This window comes from Mixophyes fleayi, chromosome 4, assembly GCF_038048845.1.
Source record: "Mixophyes fleayi isolate aMixFle1 chromosome 4, aMixFle1.hap1, whole genome shotgun sequence".
Taxonomy (NCBI): domain Eukaryota; kingdom Metazoa; phylum Chordata; class Amphibia; order Anura; family Limnodynastidae; genus Mixophyes; species Mixophyes fleayi.
In genome coordinates, this window is record NC_134405.1 from 186,529,394 (window position 1) to 186,551,311 (window position 21,918).

The window sequence follows — 21,918 nt, forward strand, 5'->3', positions numbered from 1 at the left end:
TAGATGGCCGTGACTTCATATTAAATTGCCACAGCTCTAATTATTTAAGTATTATCAGCTGGAGGGGTCAAGATGCAGTCAGCGGCTAGATAGTGCTGATGTTACTCATCTTCATCATCGTTGAACCATATTCCAGCACCCACAAGAGATACACCTCCTAAAAGGTATATCTGCGGATGCGTCCACCTATAATTGTACTTGGCCTATGATTGTCTGCCTACCTGGCCTGTTACAATTTTCCAAGCATAAGGAGCACAAATCAATGATATGCAAAAAAACTATATACGACATACATACATGCAGTTTTAGTGCTAATGCACAGTACAGAAATGCATATCTTATACAAAAACATAGATGTACTAGAGAGCCCACCGAGGGAATTCAATGGCATGTGGCGCCGTAAAGTGGCAATGCCACTGAAGGAACGTGAAGAGCCACCAGAAATGGGGTGGCGTGGTCAGCTTACAGAGGACACGGTTAGCAGATAGGACAGATTTCACCGAACCAAGCTGAACCCCTTATTATGTTGGGGATATCATATCATCCTCTCATATGGGGAGGTGCTCCTACACTTTATGGCATACTAGTTTCAAAAAGGAGAAGAGGGAGAGAAAAAGTGTATAAAGGGCACTCTTTTCTATATATCAATAAAATGCTGTTAAAAGAAATATCTTTATTAAAGTAGAAGGATAATCTTAAGCGAAATAATTTAAAAACTTGAGTGAATGATTAAATGAACCAAATAAACTCGGTGAAGAGAACTGTTAATAAGTAGTAAAAAAAACTACTGTGCTGTCTCACTGTGTGTAAATAACTACGAATTGCAAATGAGCTACAGAGATGTTATATTCATCAAATAGGATCACAGCGTTTAATATATATGGTATAATGATATCTCCTTATATTGGGTTAGATCCTTATTGATGTGTAGGTATATGTAGTCAAGAGGACACGGTTAGCACCACAGTAAGGTATATAAAGAAAAAATAAAATGAAATCAGAAGATTGTTCTGTACCTACCATCCTCAGGTTCAGTTATGTGGCTTTGGAGACTGTTGTGCCTCCATTTGTCACGTTTTGTCTGATCAGCAGCGAGAATTTCATTGCAAACTTCACCAGAAGAGGAAAAGGAGGGTAAGAGGGAGAAGAGGAAGATGAAGGGGGAGGTGGGAGGAGGTGCAGGGCAAGAGGAAAGGTGGGCTATGAGTGGCACAGTAGAAACGTGGATGATAGGAACAAATGGTAGAAGACAGTAGGGAATAAAGAAGCTGGCCGGGCAGCGGGGCATCTGCCCTATAGGCTTCTCTCATAGTGGGCTACCTTGGGCTGGGTCACTGGGCTACCTTTTTTTTTCCCTTTAAAATGCTAATGCCAATCCTAACAGACTGCTGAGCTGAATCCCATCCCCTGGGCTAAAATTTGAAAGTCAGTCCCTGGTAAAGAGAGACAGACAACACGCATACGGGAAGGAAAAAAGGACAGACACCCACGGTGCAGAGACAGAGACATGCAAAGAAAGGGGGAGGGGTGCAAAGGAGTGTACATACTAATGTAATGTCAGACCTAACTGATTGCTATCATGTGATTGGCATGATAATTGGGTGAAAAACCTGTAGTGTGTACCCAGCTTTAATCGTAAAAAAAAAACCATGTCTTTTATAAACTTCACTATAGTGTATTATAAATATCAAAAAAAAAATCATATTTCCTCTCAGTTATCCTGAACATATGGAAAAACACATGGTACAAAATATTTTATTTCACAAGGATAACTCAGAGATCATATACACGGTACATAAAATCCTTATATACAGCACATATAATACATTACAGTTTACTAGGCAAGATTTTATAATATATTACTAAGCCACTCGCAGAAGAGAGTTTACATTTTACGGGGCATTAGCCTAGGATGGCTGGAATCCTTAATCAATCCCTGACAGTTTAAATCCCAGTAATGCGTTACCCCTTCTGTTACTAAGTTAACTTCTAGTGTGTATATAAAACGTCAGGGTTTCTTTGGTGTGTGTGTATATTTGTGTGTGGATAGAAATTATGTATGTTTGTGTCATAGCAGTTTTTCCTCTCTGTGTATGTTTGCCTATAAGTATGTGATAAGAGAGTATGCATGAGAGAGCGTGTGTAAGAGAGGGGTTGTGTCCTAAAGTGCGATTAACGGAACCCCGACAACTCTTACCCCGACATGGTAATCGCAAAGCTCGCGATTACCATGTCGGGGTAGGTGTCGTCGAGGTTTCGTTAATCACTGTAATGACTACCACCTTAAGAGAGAACGTGTGTACGAGAGAACATAAAAGAGTGTATGAAAGAAAGAGAACATGTGCAAGAGAGAGCATGAGAATGTGCTTGGTGCTATGGAGAGATAGTGAGGATATGTATGAGTGTGAGGGAGAGAAAGGTAGCAAGGGCAAGAGTAAACATAGAGATGGAGGGAGAGACCATATTGCAATTAGATTATTGCAGGGGTAAAGAGTATTAAGTATTAGAGAGCTAAACAGTGTTGCAGATTATAGGGTGAGTTGTTACAGGGTTATGTAGTACAGCATATTGCAGGGTTCAGGGTATGATTACTGGATAAAACCAGTTCATGCACCGTCCTGTTCATGCACCAATCGGGTATATGCTCAGGGCATAGACAGAACTATGTAAGTGCCGATCTGGTGCATACATATGCATGAGAATCCCGCCCTCCACTGACCAATGACGTCAGACTTCTGACTGGGGTGAGCTTTTCAGTAGGCTTCCAGTTCTGAAAAATTATTGTAATTCTTTAAATTGTAATCCTTCTGGAATCCAGATCCAATCTTTTTAAGTGATCATTTTAGTCCTCTTAGTGTCCATATAAAATCTTTGAAAGTTTAGCAAAAGTCCCTAAAAGTTCAGCAAAAGTTAAATGTCCAAGCAGAATCTTTACAGTCCAAGCTGAAATAAGTTTTGGAGTAAAGTCCCAGGGGGTAAATGTATCAAGCTGAGAGTTTTCCGGCGGGTTTGAAAAGTGGAGATGTTGCCTATAGCAACCAATTAGATTCTAGTTGTCATTTTATAGAATGTGCTAAATAAATGACAGCTAGAATCTGATTGGTTTTTTCAAACCCGCCGGAAAACTCTCAGCTTGATACATTTACCCCAGGGGCTAAATGTATCAAGGTGAGAGTTTTCCGGCGGGTTTAAAAAGTGGAAATGTTGTCTATAGCAACCAATCAGATTCTAGCTATCATTTTGTAGAATGTACTAAATAAATGATAGCTAGAATCTGATTGGTTTTTCAAACCCGCCGGAAAACTCTCAGCTTGATACATTTAGCCCCAGATATCAAGCAAAGTCTTTTTAAGGTCGAGGAGAATAAAAAAGTCCAAAGGAATGGGAAGAGAAAGAACTCCAGTGATCACCAACACTTGCTTGTCCTCTTTCTAACAGCTGTAGGGAGATAAAAAAAAAAAACCCTGTATTTTTCATTTGGCGCACAGTAGGAAAGATCCATATATGGATAAGTAGCCCCCTCCCCATTGGGATGTACAAGAAAAAGAAGTATTATCCTGCAATGATGAAAGATGAGTCTGTGTTGGTGGTCCATAACCCCTCTCCCTTAATAGTTCCTCATTTGCTGTCTCTTAGTCATTACACATTGTAATTCTTGATATAGTTTTCTGTCTCTTTGTCAACCAGCAATACAATGTACATGATTAATGAAAGAATGAGGACTGTTATGGGATGTATGAGAAGGTTGAAAATTACATTGCCTTTGAGCTGTATCCAGTAAGACTTTCCCACCAATATACATTTGCATCTCCTTCTAAGCGGTGCACAATTCTTATATACTGATGATGCCATAGTTGCTTAATTGCTTAATTTTTCGTCTCCTTGAGTTTCTTCATGATGTCCTCCTTCTCGAAATTGAGTGACAATTCTTAATTTCTGTATCAAAGCTAAACGGATCGTCTGAAGTTTCACTGGATTGTCTGGGCAAATGTCTAATCAATTCTCTAGGGTCTCAAGTGTTCGTCCGTTCTTATCTATCACCCAAACCTCTGTTGAGAGACTCCAATAAGTATATCCTGGAGTAGGAGGGTTAATGGCAAGTGGGGTGTCTGCACAGAGAGTGGCCTGAACCCTACAAAACCCTACAATATGCTTAGGCGCTTTGATTGCATAATGAACTTCCTGCCTGCTCTCCATTGGAGCCTAGCTTGGAACTTATTCTGGGCTCCACATTTCACCTATGGAGATGCCTGCTCCTGCTGCTGATATTTGCTGTTAATAGCTCGTGAATTCGGCCACCCCTCATTTGGGTGCTTCCTCCTGCTGACCCGATCCCCAGCTGCTGCCTCTACTTTAGGCTATGGCTTGGGCCTTACTCGCCTGCCTCACCTGTTTCTTCTACCGGCCCTGCAGACTCTGCATCCCTTTTCTGATGCCTGTTGCTGGATGCCTGATATCTGATTTCTGCTTCTGTTGACTGCCGCTGTTCCGTCCCTGACCGCCAGCTACTCCAGACCATGGCTTGGGCCCTCTTCACCCTCATGTCTCCTGGACCTGTTTCCAGCTCATATCCTGATACTGCTGCTCCTGCTGCCTACTCGCTGACCTGACTCACGGTCTTCTCAGTTCGTTGCTTGGACCTCCTGCTCCACTGCCCCCATCCGTGCTTCCAGTAATTCTCAGAAGCCCCGACCCCTCCGATTACTGGTTCCGTCGCCTCTGTATCCTCCTCCCCCCTGTTTTCCCAGTGCCTCAGGATACCTTATCTAGTCCTCGATCCTCCTGCTGTTCCTTCAGACCCCCACACTGCACCTCGTTGCCTCCTGCTGTGCCTCCGGACCCGTGTTCTGCACTTCATTCTCCTTGCCACCCTCAGTGCCTCTGGACCCCTGCCCTGCTGTGCCTCCGAACCACTGCTCTGCATATCATTCCCACTGCCATCTGCAGTGCCTCTGGATCCCTGCTCTTTTTTTCATCCTTCCACCAGTGCCTCTGGACCCCTGCCATGCTCATCCTGTTTACCACCACCTCCATTGCCCCACTGTTTGTCTGCCCCTTTTTCCATCACTTGTTGGCCCCAACCCGTGGCCTTCATCCCCCCTCCGGAACTTTCCTTGGCTTCTCTGCCTCTCAACTACTGCTGTACCCTGCTCTCTCAACATTCCCTAGTCTCCTGAACTCACCTGACTTCTCCCAGCTGGTCCCACTTGGTCTCCTGGAGTCTTCTGCGCTCCTGCTCCTGTGGCTACCTACCTCTGGACTTCCCTGTACCTGGACTCCTATGGACACTTCCTCCGGACTCACCTTTACCTGATGTCTCCTGTGGACACTTACCCTCCAGACTCCCGTAACTGAAGTATCTCACTGTTTTGCCTACATTTTACTGCACTTTATTGTCTTTGTACTTCATTGCTCATTTTAGGGTGATTCTCACTCTTCCTGTTTCCTTTATATAGCAACACCTATTGTTTTTTCCTGCATTGTATTGTTTTTATTACTTCATTGCGCTCCAAACTCTCCCTTTCCTGTTCCCTCTGCCCCTTTATCTCTTTCTCCTCTCCACGCTCCTCTCTTCCTGTCTCCAGTCTCCCACCATGACCCCTCATTCATGTCCTATACCCATCCTCTCCCCCAGCCCTCTCCCCTGCCCCAAATTCTACCCACCCCCACACTCCAGCAACCCTACTAATCTTACCCACATCTCCCCTCTTCCTTCCCTTCCTTTCTCATGTGCCCTCTGGAACGCCAGATCCACCCGTAATAAACTGCCCGCTATCTATGAACTTTTCATCTCTAACTCCCTTAACCTTCTTGCCATCTCTGAAACCTGGCTATCTTCTTCTGACACTGCCTCCCTGCTGCTCTCTCCCATGGGGACCTTTCCTTCACCCACTCCACCAGATCGGATGACCATCTAGGAGGTGGTGTGGGCCTACTCCTTTCCCCTAACTGTACATTTCGGGTGCTTTCCCTCTCCTTCTCCTCCTTTGAAGTCCACTCCATCCCCCTTTTCCCCCATCCACCTCCGTGTCTCTGTCATATACCGTCCCCCTGGCCCCACTTCCCTCTTTCTCGACAATTTTGCAGCATGGCTCCCCCATTACCTCTCATCTGACCTCCCCTCTATCATATTATGTGATTTTAACATTCCTATTGACAATGCTACTGATCCTGCCTCCAAAAAACTTCTCGCCCTTTCTTCCTCCTTTGGTCCTATTTAGTGGACCTCTCCCCCCACCCACAGTCTTGGTCACTCCCTTGACCTTGTTTTCTCCTATCTTTGTGATCTCTCTGATTTCTCTAACTCTCCCTTCCCCCTCTCTGACCACCACACCCTCTCCTTCACTCTGTTCCCCTCCCCTGCTCCTGCTCCCCCTACAACTATACTCACTAGGCACAATCTTGACGCTCTTGACCCGTTTTTATTCTCCTCCTCTTTTGTTACTCTCCTCTCCCCTCTTCCCATCCTGGCATGCCCTGACCAGACAGCTTCCCTCTACAACCACTCTCTCACCACTGCCATGGACACTGTTGCCCCTGCCTCTTCTGCCCATGCACTCTAAATTCACCCGTTTCCTTCAGAAGTGCACTCAAGCTGCTGAGCGCCACTGGAGGAAATCTCGCTCCCTAGCCGACTTTCTTCAATTCAAATTTATCCTCTCCTCCTACAGCTCCGCCCTCTCCCTCGACAAACGATCCTTCTTCAAGTCACTCATTGTCACGGGCACTAGGAGTCTTTACCCAGGGATCACCAGGTGGTAGGCTTACCAGAGCAACGTAGGTGGTAATAGGGTACTCTGGTAGCAGGGTGATCACGGAACAGTAAATAGCAGATGATGAGATGCTCAGGAAAGTCTATGACTAGCAACACTGGTAATATGGAGGTGGTAGTACACGAGGAACTGTATGGACAAGGACACGTGAAGGTAGTCAGTGGTCTGCGATAGCAAGTTGTACCACTGCTATAGTGAGGAGGGATGTCCAACAGAAACGAGGAGGTGATGAGAGTCAGCGGTCTGCGGATAGCAAGTTGTACCGCTGTCTGAGTGAAGGAATGGAATCCAAGTGGAGGTATCCGGGGAGTCAGTGGTCTGCGATAGCAAGTTGTACCCCTGCTATGTGAGAGGATACTGGAACAGGTGAAACTGGAAACAGGGATCAGTGGTCTGCTACTAGCAAGTTGTACCACTGAATATATATGTGAGGAGGTGCACGGGGAGAGACTGCAACACAGGGTAAACACGGCACCTTAACACAATCCACAGTAATATGCACAATATAGATATATGAATGACTGAACAGCACTGCAAATATGGAAAGTCTCTTGAAGTAATCCGGAACAAGATAGTACAGTCAATGATGGCAACAGACTCAGCGGATAGCAGACTCCAGAGGAGAACCAACACAGTCCAGCAAGATATGCAATACACCAGCACAGTCAATGAGAAGTATGCATACCGTGGTTCAGAAGCAGGCAGTCAGACAGGAGTGCAGCGATACCTGAGCGGCAGGAGGCCGGCAGGATGAGAAGTCCCTGGATGGAAGAAGCAGAGGTCTAGTAGGTGCAGCGCACAGGTAAGTAAACCAACAGGGACACGAATCCACAGGAATCGGTAGAACGCGGAACTGGACTCTTGGAGGACCCAGGAGAATGGTGATGATCTAGCAGCAGGATAGCAGATGAGACACGAATCCAATGCTGACAGGCGGGTAGGGACCAGCGGGACACAGGAAGGTGTGGAGAGCGGATCAGCAACAGATGGACGATTAGCGCTGGCAGCAGGAGCAGGACTCTGCGGACACCCGGAGGTAACCAGTAGCAACCAGCAGGTGCAAATAGCGATGGAACACGGGTGAGCAGAGTAGACCAGGAGCTGTTGATCACGGGAGTAGCGAATGGCAATAATAGCAGCAGTCTCGAGGAAACACGGGAGAGATGAGATGAAGACTGCAGCGCACAGAGGTGGCGGATAGGAATCAGCTCACCGTCACGATGTTGAAACACAGACGAGTTGCAAGCTGGAGTCTGTAGTGCACGGAGGCAGCGGGTAGGAATCAGCTAACAGTCACGATGTTGAAACACAGACGAGTGGCAAGCTGGAGTCTGTAGTGCACGGAGGCAGCGGATAGGAATCAGCTCACAGTCTTGATGATGAACAGGTGAGTAGATGTGGAGAGTGGCTGAAGTGCACGGAGGCAGCGGATAGGAATCAGCTCACAGTCTTGATGATGAACAGGTGAGTAGATGTGGAGAGTGGCTGAAGTGCACGGAGGCAGCGGATAGGAATCAGCTCACAGTCACAATGATATGAGATAGAGTTGAAGTGGTATAGAAGACTGTAGTGCACGGAGGCAGCGGATAGGAATCAGCTCACAGTCTTGATGATGAACTTGATGGTAGAAGTGGTATGGGAACCACAGTAGTAGAAGTGGTATGGAAACCACAGAGGTAGAAGTGGTTTGGAAACCACAGGAATCAGCAGGGCTGAATACACGAGGAAACACCTTCAGAGACTCATGGGGAATGAGACTCCAAGATCAGGCAACGTGGTGTTGACCACAGGTGCTTAATATAGGGAGTGTTGCCTGATCTGCCAATTAAGTTAAAGGGACATACACTGAAGGGTAGGAAAGGGCTGCGCATGCGCAGACCCTCAGGATGGAGGACGGCCACGGTTCCTAAATGTCCGGGAAGAAGCACTCACAGTCCGGTGAGTGACAGTACCCCCCCTTTTAAAGGTGGGCACAGAACGCCTGGAACCGGGCTTGTCCGGATTTTTGGAATAAAACTTCTTCAAAAGGGCAGGAGCATTAAGATCTTCAGCTTTGATCCAAGAGCGCTCCTCAGGACCAAAGCCCTTCCAATGAACGAGGAAACGGAGGACTCCTTGCGAAATTTTTGCATCCAATACCTCAGTAATCTCGAAATCCTCCTCCTGATGAACTTGAACTGGCTGCGGAGCTGATGGAGGAGTTGAGAAACGGTTGATGATAAGAGGTTTGAGTAAAGACACATGGAAGGCATTGGAAATCCGAAGATTCTTAGGAAGAAGAAGTTTAACACATACTGGATTGATTACTTGAATGATCCTATATGGACCAATAAAACGAGGGGCGAATTTCATAGATGGGACCTTCAAACGAATATTTTTGGTAGATAACCAGACACGATCTCCAATTTTTAGTGGTGGAATAGCCCGCCTCTTCTTATCTGCAAAAGACTTATATTTGTTAGATGTCTTCGTTAAACAGGTTTTGACCTGAGACCAGATATTTTTGAAGGTCTGACAAACAGTCACCACAGCAGGAACTTGGGTGGGCGGGAGGGCAGGAAATTCCGGAAAAGACGGATGGTGACCGTAGACCACAAAAAATGGAGTTTTGGATGACGACTCATGGTACATGTTGTTATGGGCGAATTCAGCCCAAGGAAGCAATTCTACCCAGTTGTCTTGATTGGCTGAAGAGAACATCCTTATAAAAGTCTCAAGATCTTGATTGACTCGTTCAGTTTGTCCGTTAGATTGCGGATGGTAAGAAGATGAGAGTGCTAATCGTATGCCCAAGGTTTTACAAAGGGCTCGCCAGAATCTGGAAACGAATTGTACTCCTCTATCAGACACAATCTCCGACGGACATCCATGGATACGGAAGATCTCTTTAATGAAATGTTCAGCCAGAATGGACGAGGAAGGCAAACCGGACAGAGGGACGAAATAAGCCATCTTCGAAAATCTGTCCACCACCACCCAAATAGTATTATGATTCTTACTAGGTGGTAAATCAGTAACGAAATCCATACTAATATGGGTCCACGGTTTGGACGGAATGGGTAGTGGTCGCAGCAACCCTGCTGGAGTTCTGCGGGAGGATTTGAACTGGGAACATAACTCACAGGAAGCAATGAACTCTTTGACGTCTCTCCTCATTGAAGACCACCAGTAACTTCGAGAGAGAATCTCAAAGGTCTTGTGTTCACCGGCGTGTCCAGAAAAACGGGAGGCATGGAACCACGAAAGGATTTTCCTCCTTAGAGTAGGAGGTACGAGGGTCTTCCCAAATGGTAGCATTCTGGTGGAAGAAGCAGCCAGTGAGATACATTTGGGGTCTAGAATAGTATGGCTGGAAACCTCTTCTACATCAGAGGACGTCACAAAAGCTCTAGATAGAGCGTCAGCTTTTTTGTTCTTGGCAGCTGGTTTGAAGGTAATAATTAATTCAAAACGGGAAAAGAAAAGAGACCATCTTGCTTGACGAGGGTTCAAGCATTGGGCAGACTGGAGATATGACAAGTTCTTATGATCCGTGAAGATCGTCACCGGATGGCGAGCTCCTTCCAATAAGTATCTCCATTCCTCTAATGCAGCTTTGATAGCCAGTAACTCTTTGTCCCCGATAGTATAATTCTTCTCTGCGGGCAGAAGACCCCGAGAATAGAAGGCACAAGGATGGAATTTTTGCTGTTCCGAGCGTTGGGAGAGAATGGCTCCCAAGCCCACATTAGAGGCATCTACTTCTAGGAAGAAGGTAAGTGTCACATCAGGCTGTCGAAGAATTGGAGCCGAGGCGAAGGACTCTTTGAGAATTTGAAAGGCTTGGAGAGCCTCAGATGACCATTGCTTAGGATTAGCCCCTTTCCGAGTCAGGGCCACAATAGGAGATGCAATGGAAGAAAAGTCTTGAATGAAGCGTCTATAGTAATTGGCAAAACCTAAAAAACGCTGGATAGCACGAAGAGTAGTTGGCTGGGGCCAATGTAGTACAGCATTCACCTTGTCTGGATCCATTTTCAGGCCAACTCCGGAAACTATATACCCCAAGAATGGAATCTGGGGCAATTCGAATGAACACTTTTCTAATTTACAGAACAATGAGTTTTTCCGTAGCCTGGAGAGGACTTCTGCCACATGTTGGTGATGAGAAGGCAGGTCCTGTGAAAAGATCAATATGTCGTCCAGATAGACGACGACACATACATATAATAAGTCCCGAAAGATCTCATTGATGAAGCCTTGGAAAACAGCGGGGGCATTACACAGCCCGAAAGGCATTACCAGATATTCGTAATGCCCGTCTCTGGTGTTGAACGCTGTCTTCCATTCGTCACCGGAACGAATTCTAATTAAATTGTAGGCACCACGAAGATCCAACTTAGTAAAGATACGGGCTCCCTTGATGCGATCGAATAACTCAGTGATCAGCGGAATGGGATACCGATTCTTGATAGTAATGGCATTGAGTCCACGAAAATCTATGCAAGGGCGTAATGATCCATCCTTCTTTTTGACGAAGAAGAACCCAGCTCCAGCGGGAGAGGTGGAAGGTCGAATAAACCCACGCTGGAGGTTCTCCTGTATGTACTCAGATGTGGCTTGAGTTTCAGGTAACGAGAGTGGGTAGACCAGGCCCCTGGGAGGAGTCTTGCCAGGTAGAAGGTCGATCGGACAATCCCAAGAACGATGAGGAGGAAGACGTTCAGACTGAGCTTTATCAAACACATCAGTAAATGAAGCATACTGAGGAGGGAGTCCCGGTGAGGAAGATGAGATGGAAGATTGCTGTACTTTGAGAGGGATAACCTGGAAAAGGCAACGATGGTAACATTCAGACCCCCAAGACGTAACTTGAGGAGTGCGCCAGTCAATCTGGGGAGAGTGACACTGAAGCCATGGAAGGCCTAAGACAATCGGACTTGTCGTAACTGGAAGGATTAAAAACGATATTTCTTCATGGTGCAGGGCACCAATCTGAAGTGTTACTGGAGACGTACTCTGGGTGATGAGACCGTTGATGAGACGTGATCCATCTATAGCCGTCACAGTAATGGGTGTTTTTAACGTAATTACTGGTAGAGACCATTGATGCACTAATGATTTGGAAATAAAATTTCCTGCTGCTCCGGAATCAATCAATGCCTGTGACTCAAAGGTTTTGGTAGCAAAGGAAATCGTAACATCAAAAGCGCAGACTTTAGATTTCATAGAAGATGGAGAGGACTCCAGGGACCCTAACTTTACCTCTCCAGAACTAGTTAGGGCCTGGCATTTCCCGATCTCTTAGGGCAAGAGCTGAGCATATGAGTGGAATCAGCACAATAGATACAGAGTCTATTCTTTACTCTTCGTTTCCTCTCCTCTGAAGATAATTTGGAACGTCCTATCTCCATGGGAATCACAGAGGGTGAAACTGGACGAAATTGAGGGTTTGAACGAAGAGGTGCTTTAGCAGAAGTTGTTTTTTCAGCCTCTCTTTCACGAAATCTCATATCAACACGATGGCAAAGAGAGATCAGGTCTTCAAGTGACGAAAGAAGCTCCTGGGTAGTCAGTGCATCTTTAATTTTATCGGAGAGCCCCTGCCAGAAGGCGGCAACTAGGGCCTCAGTGTTCCACTGAAGTTCAGAGGCTAAGATCCTAAATTGAATGACGTACTGGCCTACTGTATGAGATCCTTGTCGCAAACGGAGGATGCTGGAAGCAGCGGAGGTCACACGACCTGGTTCATCGAACACACTTCGGAATGTAGAAATGAATTTGGCACTATCTTGCAATATTGGGTCGTTTCTTTCCCACAGAGGGGAGGCCCAAGCCAGGGCTTGTCCAGAAAACAAAGAGATAAGATAGGCCACTCTGGAACGATGGGTAGAAAAATTTTGAGGTTGGAGCTCAAAATGGACTGAACATTGGTTAAGGAAACCCCTACAAGTTTTGGGGTCCCCATCGTACTTTGACGGAGTAGGCAGGTGAAGCGTGGAAGCTGTAGACACCTGGGATGGCACTGGGGAAACGGAGGAAAGCACAGGAGCCTCAGTAGTGGCTGTCACAGTCTGTCCAGATGTTCCTTGGGAGGTTAATGATTGATAACACTGAATTAACAGCTGTTGGCGGGCATCCTGTTGCTCCACACGGCTGACCAGATGTTGCAGCATCTCTTTAGCGGTAGGTTCCGTATCTGGGTCTGTCATGGCCTGATCTTACTGTCACGGGCACTAGGAGTCTTTACCCAGGGATCACCAGGTGGTAGGCTTACCAGAGCAACGTAGGTGGTAATAGGGTACTCTGGTAGCAGGGTGATCACGGAACAGTAAATAGCAGATGATGAGATGCTCAGGAAAGTCTATGACTAGCAACACTGGTAATATGGAGGTGGTAGTACACGAGGAACTGTATGGACAAGGACACGTGAAGGTAGTCAGTGGTCTGCGATAGCAAGTTGTACCACTGCTATAGTGAGGAGGAATGTCCAACAGAAACGAGGAGGTGATGAGAGTCAGCGGTCTGCGGATAGCAAGTTGTACCGCTGTCTGAGTGAAGGAATGGAATCCAAGTGGAGGTATCCGGGAAGTCAGTGGTCTGCGATAGCAAGTTGTACCCCTGCTATGTGAGAGGATACTGGAACAGGTGAAACTGGAAACAGGGATCAGTGGTCTGCTACTAGCAAGTTGTACCACTGAATATATATGTGAGGAGGTGCACGGGGAGAGACTGCAACACAGGGTAAACACGGCACCTTAACACAATCCACAGTAATATGCACAATATAGATATATGAATGACTGAACAGCACTGCAAATATGGAAAGTCTCTTGAAGTAATCCGGAACAAGATAGTACAGTCAATGATGGCAACAGACTCAGCGGATAGCAGACTCCAGAGGAGAACCAACACAGTCCAGCAAGATATGCAATACACCAGCACAGTCAATGAGAAGTATGCATACCGTGGTTCAGAAGCAGGCAGTCAGACAGGAGTGCAGCGATACCTGAGCGGCAGGAGGCCGGCAGGATGAGAAGTCCCTGGATGGAAGAAGCAGAGGTCTAGTAGGTGCAGCGCACAGGTAAGTAAACCAACAGGGACACGAATCCACAGGAATCGGTAGAACGCGGAACTGGACTCTTGGAGGACCCAGGAGAATGGTGATGATCTAGCAGCAAGATAGCAGATGAGACACGAATCCAATGCTGACAGGCGGGTAGGGACCAGCGGGACACAGGAAGGTGTGGAGAGCGGATCAGCAACAGATGGACGATTAGCGCTGGCAGCAGGAGCAGGACTCTGCGGACACCCGGAGGTAACCAGTAGCAACCAGCAGGTGCAAATAGCGATGGAACACGGGTGAGCAGAGTAGACCAGGAGCTGTTGATCACGGGAGTAGCGAATGGCAATAATAGCAGCAGTCTCGAGGAAACACGGGAGAGATGAGATGAAGACTGCAGCGCACAGAGGTGGCGGATAGGAATCAGCTCACCGTCACGATGTTGAAACACAGACGAGTTGCAAGCTGGAGTCTGTAGTGCACGGAGGCAGCGGGTAGGAATCAGCTAACAGTCACGATGTTGAAACACAGACGAGTGGCAAGCTGGAGTCTGTAGTGCACGGAGGCAGCGGATAGGAATCAGCTCACAGTCTTGATGATGAACAGGTGAGTAGATGTGGAGAGTGGCTGAAGTGCACGGAGGCAGCGGATAGGAATCAGCTCACAGTCTTGATGATGAACAGGTGAGTAGATGTGGAGAGTGGCTGAAGTGCACGGAGGCAGCGGATAGGAATCAGCTCACAGTCACAATGATATGAGATAGAGTTGAAGTGGTATAGAAGACTGTAGTGCACGGAGACAGCGGATAGGAATCAGCTCACAGTCTTGATGATGAACTTGATGGTAGAAGTGGTATGGGAACCACAGTAGTAGAAGTGGTATGGAAACCACAGAGGTAGAAGTGGTTTGGAAACCACAGGAATCAGCAGGGCTGAATACACGAGGAAACACCTTCAGAGACTCATGGGGAATGAGACTCCAAGATCAGGCAACGTGGTGTTGACCACAGGTGCTTAATATAGGGAGTGTTGCCTGATCTGCCAATTAAGTTAAAGGGACATACACTGAAGGGTAGGAAAGGGCTGCGCATGCGCAGACCCTCAGGATGGAGGACGGCCACGGTTCCTAAATGTCCGGGAAGAGGCACTCACGGTCCGGTGAGTGACACTCATCTCTTCTTAGTCCTCTAATCCCCGCCTTCTCTTTACTACTTTCAGCTCTCTCCTCTCCCCCCCCTCCTATCCCACTCTCCCTCTCTGACACTGACTTTTTCTCCTCCAAAATTGAGGCTATCAGACTTTATATCTCCTCCTTGGTTCATTCTCCTACTATCCCTGTTGCTCCGTCTTCCTCTAACAACCAACTCTGGAGCTCCTTTCGCCCTACTTCGGGTGAAGAAATCCACTCCCTCATTCTTTCCTCCCCCCCCCTCTACTTGCCACCTGGATCCCATCCCTTCTTAACTCCTCCGCACCCTCTCCCCCACTGCCTGCTCTTACCTTGCTCACCTCTTCAATCTGTCATTCTCCACTGGCATTGTCCCCTCTTCCTTTAAACATGCCCTTATCTCTCCCATTCTCAAAATACCCAATCTTGACCCCACCTCACTTGCTAACTATCGCCCCATCTCACTTCTCCCCTTTGCCTCTAAACTGCCTTACTAGGCACCTCTCGGACAACTCCCTCCTTGACCCTCTCCAATCTGGCTTCTGCCTCCTCCACTCCACTGAAACCGCCCTGGCCAAAGTTACTAATGACCTCATCTCAGCTAAATCTAAGGGCCACTTTTCCCTGCTCATCCTCCTGGACTTCTCAGCAGCCTTCAACACTGTCGACCACCCCCTCTTGCTGCAGACCCTTTTTTCTCTTGGCCTCTCTGGCTCTGTCCTTGCTGGGTTAACTTTTATCTCGCCATCCGCTCCTTCTCTGTATCCATTTCTGGTTCATCCCCACCCCCCCCTCTGCCCTCCCTGTAAGAGTTCCTCAGGGCTCGGTTCTTGGACCTCTACTCTTTTCACTCTACACTACCTCCCTGGGTGATCTCATCACCTCATTTGGTCTCCATTATCACTGCTACGCGGATGACATTCAATATCGCCCACATCCGGCTATTCCTATCTCAGGATGTCAAACCATTATACACGCACTCATCTTTTCCCGTCTTGACTACTGTAACCTTCTCCTCACCAGTCTCCCCCTATCCCACCTTGCCCCCCTCAGGTCTATACTCAATGCTGCTGCGAGACTCATCCTCCTCTCCCGCCGTTCTTCTTTTGCCTCCCCTCTCTGCCTTGCCCTTCACTGGCTTCCTTTACTCTACAGAATCCTCTTCTCAAACTCATCCCCCTCACCTACAAGGCCCTCTCCCACTCCACTGCCCCTTGCATCTCCAACCTCCTCTCTACCCACTCCCCATCCCATTCTCTGCGATCGGCCAATGACCGTCGCCTCTCCTCCACTCTGATCACATCATCCCGTCCAGAGTCCAAGATTTCTCCCGGGCTGCCACCCTCGACTGGAATGACCTCCTACGTTCCATCTGACTCTCCCCCATTTTGTGCACCTTTAAACGGTCACTTAAAACTCACTTCTTCTTCAAAGTATCCCAGCCATCCACATAACTTGCTTTCCATGCCTCTTTTCCCCTGTCCCGCCTCTCGCTTCTCTTGCGATTGTTCCCCTCTGACTGCCCATTTTGCCCTCCCTTTAGGATGTAAGCTCTCACGAGCAGGGCCCTCTTCTCTCCTTTCTCTACCTATTCTTCTGCTCCACCTTCAATGTGTAAGCTATGTTGGAGCTTTGGAGCCCTGGTTCTTTTCGTTTATTGTTCTGTATGTTTTACCCTGTATGGTCCACTGTCTGTAATTTGTACGCCGCTGCGGAAACCTTGTGGTGCCCTATAAATAAAGAATAATAATAATAATAATAATAATAATAATAATGTATGGCTTCCAGCTGCTTTGCACATTCATCAAATCCCTTTCCAACTGGTGAAAGAAGTCTTGAGAAGTATCCTAGTCATTTTATCATTGTTCCTGCATCTTGCAGTAGGAACGCTGATATGACTAATGTATGCTTGTATGCAGGATCGGACTGGCCCGCCAGGGAGTAGGGGTATGCCCCAGTAGGCCCTGACCCTTGATGGTCCCCCTCTTCGTTGGTGGGGAGAGTGGGTACTAAATAAAAGATGAAAAAAAAATAATACTCACGTGATCGCGGTGCCGGCGCCCCTCCTCCTTCCTCTCTGCTCTGTTCGCACTGAATGTCGGGCGTAATGTCATCACGTCACGCCAGACATTCAGTGAGGAGTGGCGCAGAGAGGAGCACGCAAGAAAGAAGACAGAAGACAAGAAGAGAATAGAACAAACCAATAAGAAGGTAAGAAAAGGAACGGAGGCATGGGGAGGAAAGCAGCATGACACAGAGTGATGAAAAGTAGGGAGCAGCATGGCACAGAGTGAAGGGCGGAGCAGGATGGCACAGTGTGAGGAAGGGGGGGCAGGATGACACATGGTGATGAAGGGGGGAGCAAAAACAGCATGGCACAGGGTGATGAAGGGGGGTGCAAAAACAGCATGGCACAGGGTGATGAAGGGGAGCCAGGAGAAGGGGGGGAGCAAAAGCAGCATTTCACAGGGTGATAAAGGGGGGCCAGGAGAAGGGGGAGCAAAAGCAGCATGGCACAGGGTGATGAAGGGGGGCAGGTGAAGGGGGAACAAAAGCAGCATGTAGGGCACAGTGTGATCATAAGGAGGCACAGCATGGTGATGAAGGGGCACAGTAATGTGTGTGATGGTGCAGGTGGCTTGTGGCAATGTAATGTGTGTGAGGTACTTGGTGGCTAATTAATGGGTGCTATTTTGTTTGTGGGGTGATGGTGGGGCAATTTAGTAGTGGGGATTTTTAATTTAAGATGGGCTGGTTTGGGGGCTATTGAATGTGGGGGTGAGTTTGGGGAGAAAGAGGTCTCTTTATTAAATGTGACTATGAATTATTTAATGGCAATGATGGTTGCAGGAAATAGGTATATTTATTAAATGTAAATACTATTAATTTATTGCTGGGGCTGTTTTGAGGGACACAAATATGTTTATTTATTAAATGGGAATGCTATTATTTTAATGTTGGGGCTGGAGGAAGGCCTAATTATTAATCGCGGGTGCTATTGATTTAGAGATGGGGCTGGTTGGAATTTTCTAAATGTACCCATTTTTTTTTCAAATAGGGCCCCCAACATTCCAGGACCCAGACAAGCCGCAACTAAAGAAACCTGCGCTACTAGCATATAGTGGGTGAAAGTGACAAGAACAGGTAGGAGAGACCATGACAGTCTGCGAAATGTGATTCTAGTGGGACAATCCCAATATTTGGTGACTGTTTTGACCAATGTAAGGGGCAGGCAAAGACTATGTACTCTTTATATGCACACTGCATTCTTTATATACTACACAATGGTGCTAGATGCCCTGAAAGTCAGGAGTGCTGGGGCATATGTCGTGCTCCGGCGAGTGGGCCCTGCACTCTTGTGGCAATGGTGTACAAACTCATGACCTCAGTGCTGTAAGGTAGAAATGCTAACCACTGAGTCACCGTGCTCCCCAAAATTTATGTAGCTTATCCAATTAATCTGGGTACAAGGGAAAAAAATATTAAGAACTCCTTGTATTTGTGGTACAATGTTCACATTCACAAATGCAATTTATATTGTACAATAACTGTACAAAATTCTTTGTATGATTTGACACTGCAGAATGAAAAGTAAGCCGCTGACATGGTCCCAACTAAAGAACAACTGTCTGGCTGTGTTTAATGTGTGCAATTTCTTCTTCCAGTGGAGTGGCCAGAGCAGCTCATGCCATATATGTTAACCAGCATATGTGGGTAGTGCTGCCTCCCCTCGCCCAGTCCCCTCCTGTTTCTGACCAATAAGATGTGCTAGAAGGGCTGATGTACAGGAAGACAGGCACATGACAGGGGTGAGCTTTGCCTGTTTGCCCATGTTGACCACTCCCCCAGCATTATGTGTGTGTGTGTGTGTGTGTGTGTGTGTGTGTGTGTGTGAGGGGGGTAGGGGGGGGGGAGTGGGACACAAAATTTGCAGTACCGAGGCCCAAAATTTCTTGGCGGCCCTGTCTCCAGAGCTGCCAGAGCTTCTTACTTGTTGGACAAGGAGGGGGTGCGTGCAAAGAAGACAGAGTATATTCAGGAATGTAACTAGAAATCTTGTGTGCCCATAGCATATTTTTTGATGGGACTATCGAGCAGCTTCTACTTCTGTTAACCCCATAATTATTACATCCATGAATATTTTACAAGGTGGCCTCTCTACTGGGACAACAGGTTGGGGAAAAATCATTTTATTTTCGAAAACTCATTCAAACACAATCATTTTTCAATAAATGAATACAACTCCATGTTCCCTCTTTGAGAAAGAGTTTATTTCAAATTATTATTTGTATCATTATAATCAATAATCTTGTTAGAATTAGCATGTTCCGTCTTGTTGACATCAGCGTTTCAAAGAATTTGACAGTTACATATTGTGAGCAGCTGTAGCAGTTTAGTACATATAAAGAAAGAATACTAGTATGATAGATGTGAATACGTATGTAGTTACAGTTCATTTGTGCTTTATTGGAAAAACATGCTCTGTTTTGTGTTTGCTAACACAAGTACAGTGAGTTAATAAAAGTCTATGTTGGCTGCAACATCTGTCACCACCAGTTCTGCCTTAGGCTTTAATGCTCCTATAATGCTACTATCATCAGTACCTATTCACTTAACATATGTGAACCATGACAAACATGACATCTGTTTGATAAAAACAATATATAAGCAATCCTGACTTCAGGCAGTTATTAATCCTTAATGTATAGACATTAAAAATGGCAGCCACACATGTTGAAAAATACATATGTTACGTTTATTACTAATCTATATTATTTCAGCTAAGTGATACTAATAAATCAATATAATGATCAAATTATTGCCAACTTTTGAAATAGGTGGTCATAGATATAGGAGTACTGCTAAAATATCCAATAAATAGAGCCAGACAACACATTAATGAAAGCTGGCACAGAGGCAACCATTAAGATATTAGGTTTCATTTTTTTAAACTGTGCTAAATAAATGGCAGTCAGAAACTGTCGCTGAAGAGATAGGTGGTGTTACCCAAATCAACCTGTGAGAGGGTGCCCATCTGAGGAGCCCGTGAAGAGGTCAAAGATGGCAGAGATTTGCCGAAGAGAAGATAAGAAGACAGGAAGATGGAAGGAAGAACAACAAAAATATCATCATCATCATCATCTATTTATTTATAAATATATATATAGCACCACTAATTTCACAGCGCTGTACAGAGAACTCATTTACATCAGTCCCTGCCCCATTGGAGCTTACAGTCTAAATTCCCTAACACATACAAACAGACAGACTAGGGTCAATTTTGATAGCAGCCAATTAACCTACCAGTATGTTTTTGGATTGTGGGAGGAAACTGGAGCACCTGAAGGAAACCCACGCAAACACGGGGAGAACTCATGACCCCAGTGCTGTTAGGCAGAAGAGCTAACCACTAAGCCACCAGCTGTACTGTGTGGAACCCAGAGTCTCTGTGTCAACGCTCTGCCCACTACCCAGCAGTCCTGTTTCATAGTAAGCGGTCAAGAGGTAGCAACCAGCTCACAGCCTAGAGGCATTACAGCAGCTATACCAGCTACACCCAGTATAGGTTTAGCGTTAGAGTTGCGCAGCGGCCAATCACTTAGACGGTTGATAGGATCAAGTGCTGCTTGTTTGCTGTTATTAGTTTGTAGGATAACACTGGTGTGGGAGGAACAGTAGAGCTAGGGAGCTAGCTCTGTGGGGTGGTTGTTGTGTTTCCCCTGTTCCAAGTAGCAACTCCTATCAAGAGGAGGTGACCGTTTTCCCCGGTGAATAACATTTTCCGGTTTCATCTCTTTTTTGGTAGAGCCCTCACCCTTACCACAGTGTGTAGGGTATTCGGGCAAGATTTTTCCCTGTCCCGAATATCCATAGCCCTGTGCCCAGGCCAAGTTGAGGTGTTGGCAAGCAGACTAGAGTAAAGAGTCTCTACTCCTGGCCTGCACCAAGTACACTCCCCTCTCCTTCCATTCGGACCACTGCCTTGACTGGTGTGAAGTGTACGATGCGTCTCATAGCCATCCCTCAGGATCGGGTGAGAACCTGGAGTGCCTGGAAGGGATTTACAGTGAATATTGCCCTTGTCCCATAGGCACCTTTGCAAACAAATCAAACATTAGCTATCATTTTGTAAACTGCACTAAACATTTTAGTCACAATCTGATTGAATGCTATGTGCAACGCTTCCATTTTACTCAGCTTCAGTTTCTGATTGTTATTTATTTAGTACAGTTTAGAAAATGAAAACTACATTTCATGACTGATTACTGAGGTGTTTGAAGTGTATGTGTGTGTATGTGGCATTATCTGTGTGTATGCAGGTTACATTCCTATGACGTTTATCACTGTATAGCTGCTGATATCTTCTGCGCATGTGTGCAGCTCCAGCTTCTTCCTCTGTGTAATAATTCAACCTCATGGCAGCCACATGTATGTTGAGCTCTTGAATTTTGCACTGTACCACTCAGCAAAGGTCACAGTGTTATCATCAGCATCCCTGCCATAAATCCTCTGCTAACAGACTATGGGTCCAGGCTGTATTTGCTGAAGATAAGATAGCTGAAATTGAAGGACTGTGGAAACACATCCAAGACACAGAAAGCTGATAGTATTTTAAGAGATCATCTAACAGTGATCATAGTGACAAAAACTAAGTTGAAAACGTTTTTCACAATGAGTGTGTGTTAAAGATGTACAACACAGCTGCGAGCAACAGCATGAACATGAGTTTTGTAATATTAGCAGGCTCTAAAAATCATGCCACATGGAAGTTTGCAATGGTAATTAAGCTTAAGAGGTATAAACAGCATATTGTTGATACTCTTCATCCCTGCACAAAACCTCTCCAACTGTTCAGTCTTAGGGGCCTATTTATTAACAATTTTTTTTATGTAAAATCCCTGAAAACATCGGGGATTCACTGCAAATTTAAGTATA